Source organism: Gavia stellata, unplaced genomic scaffold (genome assembly GCF_030936135.1).
Source record: "Gavia stellata isolate bGavSte3 unplaced genomic scaffold, bGavSte3.hap2 HAP2_SCAFFOLD_161, whole genome shotgun sequence".
Classification (NCBI taxonomy): Eukaryota; Metazoa; Chordata; class Aves; order Gaviiformes; family Gaviidae; genus Gavia; species Gavia stellata.
Genome location: NW_026776671.1, coordinates 83,290 through 91,762, shown reverse-complemented (window position 1 = coordinate 91,762; position 8,473 = coordinate 83,290). Strand labels below are relative to the sequence as shown.

Below are 8,473 nucleotides of genomic sequence, written 5' to 3'. Positions count from 1 at the left end.
GAGAAGCTTCCTTCATTGGTGGATGAATTTCTAACAGCTGATTGTCTTAAACGCTGTCCGTATCTAAATCGTGGTTTTAACGGAATGAACAAACCTGCCATCATTCCGAGTTGTCCCCTACTTACTGTCAAATAGCATTATTAAATAAACTAGGCTCTCGAACAGTGCTGATCTTTTAATTAAGTACTCCCTGAAATACTATAAAGAACAAGGGAAGGCTTTTACAGCAAGGCCTTCTCCTTGCCCCTGAGCTCCAGTGCCTTGTGAGTCAGCAAGCGCAAGCAGGCGACCGTAAATGTTTTGTCTTCACACTCCCCCAGTCTCTGCTTCCCCTGACAAGGGGGCTTACGGAGGAGGGCTCAATGAACTGGTTTAGTCCTAAATAACAATTTTATAATAGTATTTCAGGCCGTGCCTTCTGCAGAGAATGCATGTCTTTTGAGTGTCACAACATGGATTGTCCCTGCAGTGAACGTAAAGATGAAGTAATGCAAAAGTGTGAAATGGGATTCTTCAGCTCCTTGTGGGAATGTTTAAATTGCTGTCATAATGCTCATTTTGAGCTCTGTATATGTCTCATTCTGAGGTCAAATACTTATGTCCTTAAAAGCTTTTAATGAAAAAATACACTGTAAATGTAGTGTATATTGCAGCTATTGAAAAGTATAAAGTTCTGCCACTGCTCGTAGTAATCACAGATTTTTAAAAATGCTTGTGTGTGTGCGTGAAAGTAGATTTTGTTGGTTGTTTCTTTAAACTGGAACGAAGATGCACAGTTCAATTTTACTGCCCCCAGTGTGCATTAGAACCGGTACATAAATTTTTGTGGTACTAAGTGGGGCTTTGTGTTAAGTGCCTACTAGAGATGCACTGTGGGTTTTTCCCTCTATGGAAAACACTTATGCCAAGCTTTGTTTGTTCAATAGATCATATTTATCTCAGTGGGTTAGCTTCCTCTGCTTACAGCTTTTTCTAATTCTCTTCGCCAGCAAAATGGAACTAATTTTTTTCCAAAGTATCTAACTGCAAGTACCACATCAACTGAATTGCATTTATTTTTTGAAGATCTTTGGGAGTATAGTATAGTACCAATATTTATTTTTTGGACGTGAGAGGAATTCTAAGAAGTCTTAAGTAATTTTTTTTTTTGCGTGTAAAATACGTTGCCGTGTTCTGGGCTAAATTAATCTAATGTTGATTAGATGATGCCCATATAATCCTTTTGTTTCCATTACTGTTCTGCTTATCTGACACACTCAGAAAATTAGTACTATTTGTACTGTAGTAGAATATTGTGTATGCAGGTTTTCTGGTACCGTTGAGTTGCTGCTATGAAAGCTCACACATGAAAAGGCAAGCAGTCCCAGTACTAATAAGAAAACTGTATGACTGTGTGAGTTTTGGAATGTAACAAATGTATGAAGGGCAACACATAAAGAACTGTAAAACAGTGTTAAGTGTGTGTTTGTATGTACAAATGTGGGCATAGATCATTCAGCGGTGGTATTTAAGTTGACGTATGTTCTCAACTCACACTTTAGTTACCTAGCAGTTTTGTCCAATAGAATTAATTTGTAAACACTGCCAGAATATTTTCTAGCTGGTTTGTAATTTTTTAAGAGTTTTTTTAGATGTGGATGTGTAAATAAAATTGCAGTATTTAAAGTTTTTGTCTTGTGGAAGAGGAAAGTTAAAAGCTGCGTGAGCGTGAAAATTTGCGAGACAAAGGGGCACTTCTGCGGGGGAAGAGAAAACAAAGACTTAACGCAGACCATCTCTTTTTGTAGAAATTAAACAGTTGCCCCAATGTGCGGGGCCAAAATACTAATCTAATTTAGCTTTGCATTGTATGCTAGTTTAAAAAAAACCCTCTGTAAAATACTGTAAAAAAAACCCCAACCAAAAAAAGCTTTTATGGCGGGTTTTGTAAATAAATTTATTAAAGGATGACCTGTTCTCTAGCTGTGATCTCACCACTTCAAATGGATGTAATTTGAATAAATTTTGTATGGTAATGAATCAATAAAAAGGATTTTTTAAAGAGTTTAGATTTGTATACAGCTCTTTCTTCTTACTCTTGGTGCCTATCATGCTGCTTCTTGGAACCCAGCTGGTACTATTTTCATTATCAGTGCTCACACTCCTTTGACACCAGGTATGTTTCAACCCCTTTTTTTTATTATGCTAACAAGAAGTTCAGCATTTTTTTTAAGCCAGAGTGAAACAAGAATAAAAGACACATGTAAAGTGACACAGTAGGAGATCCAGAGGTTGGGATAACACGGGTTTATTTTTATTTATCCCCCCACATGAATTATGAACAGACTTCTTGCAAACTTCATAGAAATTGGGTTATTCTAGGATTAAATGACATGAAAGCGATCGTTGAGGAACTCGTTAACCTTCCTACTGATAATTCTCCAGAAGTCTCCTAATAGGAGCCTTGAAAAGAACGAGTTCTGGTTACTTGAGTCATCTCCAGCAGTCTCTTGCACCAGACATGCATTTACAAACTTGTACTCCCTTTCTGGTCTTGGTGCTGCCACCATTCTAGATGCATGGCCATCAACTAGTAAAAGAAAAAAAAACTATCAGGATAATAAAATCACAGTAATATGGTTGTTTGCTTAAATGTTACGCTTCTGAGCAAGTTGTATCTGTCTTGCATCTTCTACGCACACAAGGAGAAGGCTACTATTGCAGCCCTTTATGCACTTGTCCCTACTCTGACTTCTGCACCCAGCAGTACCGAAAGGAAGGTTAGAGAAGATCCTCTGTTCTTCTACATTTCCAATAAAGAGTAACGGAGGGCTAGAGGACTGTGCTCTCCCTTTGAAGCAGAGACAGCAATAAATGTCCTCTTTCTGTCCTGGCTGTCATAGCTCCCTGGCCTGTTTGCAGTTTCTCTGTTCCACAGCTGCCATAAGCACTTTTTTATTCACCCTTAGAATCTGCTACTGATTGCCACTTCTCCTGTCGTTTTCTCTCTGCTTTCTGTATCTGCTTTGTAAACTTGGGATGTGTGAGTTGCAGGAGGAAAAAACCAGCCCGTTCAACTACTTAGTTCTGCTCCCCTGAGCTAGCGCAGTGTACCTCAACATTATTCAGCGTACAAATATTACTTTCAGGGAGGCTTTATTGGGGCCCGTATGCGCTGCATTCCTTGGCTGCCAGCAGATGGAAAGGAATTCTGAGAAATCGGGCAAAACTGGCCTGAATGATAGGCAGCTACATGCTCCTTTACACACAGGAGAGGAGTTTAAAAAAAAAAAAGGGGGGGGGGGGGGCGGTGTTCCTGCCCTTGAACCTACAGTGAGAACTTGTCCACCTACAAATGACAGACACCATCACTTTCTATTCTTTTTTGACTTATACCTGAAAGAGTCAGTTACACCACTGTCTTGATGCAGAGATGGACATTTTTGCTGTAGAAAGAAAGTACGAAAGATATGTAAGGTACTTTTTCTGGCATGAGACATTGCTACATGTTTAGAAGCACCAAATTTAGCAGTATACGCTGATTTTTTCCTGTGTGTAACACAGTTAATGCACCATGCCATTGGTGTTCCTGGAGCCAACAATTCTCAAGGTTAAGTGAACCAAGAGCAGCTATAGCAAAGTCATGGAGTGGTAGTAACTAAAGCATAAACAAATAGAATTCATCTCCCCATTTTCCTTTCCTTGCTGAGGCAAAAGCTGCCTGGATATTACTCTACAGCTGAGCAAAGATCAACAGAATGCTTTGCCTTTGTTACGTTCAGGAGCTTCTTTACCCACTTTTTTCTTTCTAAAACTTGACAGGGAGAAAGTGGCACAGCTAACAGAAAAAAATGGGTTGCTCTCAATTCTGAAGGGCGCTGAATGGTGCTGACAAACGACCAGCCAAATTCTCCTAAATTGCAGGAATAGAAGAAGGAATCCAGTTTCTTCTATCTTGGAATCAGGACTCTCCTAAGAGGAATCTTAGGATTCCCCATTTTTTTCCTGCATGCCTTCCCACTTACTTTTCCACCCAGAACTGCATGTTAGTTATCTGAGAAGAAGGTTGTCATGGAAAAATTGGGCCCTCACTTCCCTGGCTGTTTCCCTTCCCTAAGGACAGTGGTTGAGATGCTCTAAAACAACTAAGGATGTTCTCTTCTACTAACCATGAGCTAAAACTGAGGTTTGTATTTTATTTTCCTAGTAGTTTTTGTATTTTCCAACTCCTGCAAAAACCTGGAATGACTTCAAACGGTGTCTCCGAGCCTACCACCCCTCTTCAGCAGGAAGTACGGTATGCCGGCAACTTGGAAAGCATGTATTCTAAAGCTCTTCTTTGGACATTCAAGGAACTGGAGCATGTATATTGCCCGTCTATAGAAGGCCAGTACTGGAACTGGTATTGCCAGCTGCTGTCTCTTCAAGAGCAGTTTTCCCAGGTGGGTATAGAGAAGCTTTCTTCCTGCGGTCGAGAGATGGTAGGGAATCATCTGCTTCCCTTGCTACCTGCTGCACTACCAGCAGTCTGTGTGCAGCTTGATGTATTACGAATATGCTACAAAGGAATTCAGATTTGTGAGCTTCAAAAGCACTTAAAGGGTGTCTTCCATGTTGTGGCCACATCCTAGGACTGAACAGGACTGTGCTGGCACAAGGGCTGCTTGATATTATGAATTCTTGGCAGCGGGACAAAGTAAGGACTCCGCCGGATCATGCTGAAACTGATCAGCACGGCCTGTTTATGTCACTAGGTATGGGACTCACAGGTTATTCCTGCCTGGGAGCTGCTCTTGGAGCTCACTGCCTCCCCTTCACGAGTGGTGTTTTGTCAGTCTCGGCCATCGGGAGATTTTTGGATATGTCTAGCAGGCTATCTGTGCTTTGCTTTTTTCAGTCAACCATAAAACAGCACTGATGTCAGCCCAGTTTTGTTTAACCAGAGCGGTAACACTTGGCTAGTCGAGATAACTGGGGGGTAGTGCAGTGCCGTGCTCCCAGAACAGAGAAGTTGAATTCAAGGACTGCATATGAAATACCTAGAAAACTGAAAAGGAGAAGGAAGGGACTCGCTAACCTTATCAGGAAGCAGTTATAATACTGATTGTCGTTACTGACATACCAAGGACTACTTACCCCGTACTATGAAGGAGGCTGTCTAGTGTAGATCAATGCGGCTACTGATGTTAAGATGTTTTCCTCCATTTTCTTCTGGGCTAAAAATGCTGCAAAAATAATGAATTACACATCACTCAGTCCCACTGAGAGTACCTCTGGAAAGTACTTGTGTGCTTAAACAAAGACCAATCACAAAGGCAAATGTATCTTAAGCTGTAAGGATGACTCTATCATGAGGCCAGGGTGATATTAATAGTGCTCAGTCCTGCCTAGAATGATTTGTTCTTAAAGATTGATTTAAATTAAGTGCTTGTTACTTTCTGTCCCAGTTTTTCCTCTTCAAATCTCTGTTACTTTGTTCTCATTGTTATCCCTTTTTTGCCTGTGAACATTGTCAGGGAAGTGTGACATAAAGTGAGACCCAGTTTTGAAGAAAAAGGAGAGGGAGGGGAAGCGATATCACAGGTAGAAGTTGCCAAGTTTTACCTGCTGGCACACCGATAGGCCTAGCATGGAATACGCTCAGGGCGTTCATTCACTTTTCCTCCAGTTCGAGGGAGACCATCATCTGCTATCTGGAGAATAGAATCATGATTCCAAAGGCTCCTTCTAAAGAGAGAAACTTCATGTTTGAAACACAATTACAAGAAATGGTGATTTTTACACCCCAAAGCAGGCTACCCCAAAATAAAATAAATATGTTAAAGAGGCAGTATCAATAATCTTTTTAGGTTAACTGTGCATATAAAAAAAAAGCAATAGCATTATGCTTGCCCTCTAGAACACGCTGATCAAGAAGGAAGCAGTACATTTAACAATCTGTCTGCTCAGAGCCCTGGCTTTACCCATCCACAGCCAGACTCATGGCTTCCAAAACATTAATCAGAAAAGTTGCTACTAGCCCTATATTGGCGGGAAACAATGCCAGAAACTTTAGCCATCTAATATTAAATCCTTGGACCAACATCTTCCAGACTGACTGAACAGAAAAGCTGCTACCAGCATTGTATTTTGAGGAAATGAGCGATTAAAAAGAAAAGGGCTGTGGGCATGGCAGGCATCAATAGCTCGTCATTACGCGGAAACTTCCGAATCCAAGTGCTTTAACTGGCTTTTACTGCCGGACCTAGTTTTCACTCAAAACGGAGGTGAGTCTCCAAGGATGCGGAGAAACGAAGCGCGGAGGACGCGTGGCCTTGGCGCTCGGCAGATGCCCCGGCGCCGGTGATCTGCACTGCAAACCCAGCCACGGCGCAGCGCCGGAGGACACCCCATGGCAGCGCCGGAGGACACCCCCTCTCCAGCTCCACGACTTCCCCTTCCCCCTCGCCACAGCTGACGCTCCCAGCACGGCGGCCCGGCGCCGCGGCCACGGGAGCAGCCGTGAGGGCTCCTACGGCCCTAGCGCCCGCCGCGCCCTCCCCCGCCCCGCTCCGGCCAGGCCTCAGCTCTGCTCTTCCCCCACGTACGGCACTCCACCGGCGAAAGGAGCGGGAGCGCCGGCCCGGCGGACAAACCCCTCGGCGGTCGCGCAGCGGGACGGGCAGGCCCGCGCTGCCGCGCCGCTGCCGCTGCCCACCCCGCCGGGCGGCGCAGCCGCGCTCTCTCTCGCGAGGCTGCGTCCCAGAGCGCGTGCACCGGTTTGGCCGCTGCCGACCGCCGTCGCGGCGCTGCTGCGCGCGCGCGGGGGCTTGAGGCGGGGCGCGGCGGCCGCGATGGCGGAGCCCTGCTGAGGGCGTGCGGGGCCCGGCGGGGTGAGAGCCGGGGCTCCCCGTTGAGGCCTTCTACCCCCTTCCTCCCCCTTTCTCTCTCCCCCTTTCTCTCTCCCCCCTTCTCCCTCCCCCTCCTCTCCCCCCTCCCTCCCCCCTCTCCTCCCCCCTTCTCCTCCCCCTTCCCCTCCCCCCTCTCCCTCCACCTTCCCCTCCCCCCTCTCCCCTCTCCCTCCCCCCTCTCCCCTCTCGCTCCCCCTCCCCCCTCTTCCTCCCCCTTCCCCTCCCCCCTCCACCTCGTGGGTCTCTGTCCACCAGTTCTGCTCGTTCCTGCCATGTCTTTTTGTTCTTTTTTTCCCCAGGATTATTTATTCTCCAAGAGGATTTAGACCTTGCTTCAAAAGGTATGACTTTTCTTTTGGCTGTATTCGTTCTTTTGTGGGCCACGGAAATAAACTAAGCTTCTTTGTTTTGCAGCTGCTCCATTATAGCAGGTATTTTTCTGGAAGAGAGAAAAAACAACAAATCAAAACCTTTTTTTCCTTCCCTGTATTGAGTTGATAACTTTACCTATTTGTACACACTGTTCGTGGTATAAAGTATATAATCATATTTTGATTTAAAAAATCAGAATATTTACAACAGTATAAAGTAGTGTAAGAGATGTTGCCCCCCCCCACCCCGCCCCAATATTCTTTATTGCTGGACTTTCCACAGCTTTTTATTTTGGTTCATCCTTTGTGGCCTTTTTAGATATCCTGGGATTTTTGATCTAGAAGAATGCTAAACGCTTCTATATCTTTGTCAGATGCATCCTCTTTGTGACATCATCATATTCCTTCTTAAGTTAAATGTTATAAAAGTTATATGAAGTTTTATTTTGAAGTGTACTTTGCAAGATTGACTGAAGGACTCACACTGGGGAAAGTGCACAGGTGTTTAACTTCTTATGTCCTTGAGTAATTCAGTTTGTACAAAATACTTTGAGGTGTTGCCAGTAGCCTGAGATTTCTGTTCCTGAAATCTGGTTTTAAAGAAATTAAAGCCTTGTTTCTTTTGTTCTTCACTGCCAGTTAGGAAAGTGTTGTGTTTTCCCTGTAAACTCTGTGAAATGCCCCTGTGTGATTTCCTTAGTAAACTGTTGAGACATGTACAAAACCAAGTGTCCAATGCTAAATCAGACATTATTCTGATGAAGAACTACACACAGCCCAGTGTGAGGCGTGTAATTAATGCATAGCTTTTTTTTTTACAGGCTCCTTTAGTAAATAACTTTTTTTTCCTTTCCTGAAAACTGATCTGGATCTTGAGATCTGCTGGGAGCTATAGATGCATGTATATTTACTTTCTTGTGGAAAATATAAATAGATTGTAATGATTTTCTCGTGTATTATATGAGCCAGAGGATAATTAGCTATTTGATGTTAGCTAGGTGTAGTTGTTTAACACCTTGTACCTAAGGTGGTACAGGAATTTTTATTTTGCTGTCCTAATGAATGAAGTAATTCAGATGAAAGTCCTGTGGGATCAGGAATTCTAGGAATAGTTTGATTTCTTTTCTTTTCTATGATTTCTATGACTGTGAAGACATTGAAATACTGTGCACCTGTTTTCAGCACACAAATAAAAGAGCCAGAACAACCTCTGAAGGAGGCGTGTGAATGCTG

At 43.7% G+C, this 8,473-nt stretch overlaps 1 long non-coding RNA gene across 1 annotated transcript; it reads right to left on the bottom strand.

The window, feature by feature from the left end:
• Positions 1–2,271: 2,271 nt before the first annotated feature.
• On the bottom strand, positions 2,272–6,645 carry LOC132321203 (uncharacterized). The gene is made up of 4 exons (XR_009484709.1): positions 6,567–6,645; positions 5,584–5,706; positions 5,116–5,204; positions 2,272–2,569 (listed from the first exon to the last, which is right to left on the bottom strand). It is a non-coding gene; the product is annotated as an uncharacterized LOC132321203 (long non-coding RNA).
• Positions 6,646–8,473: the final 1,828 nt, after the last annotated feature.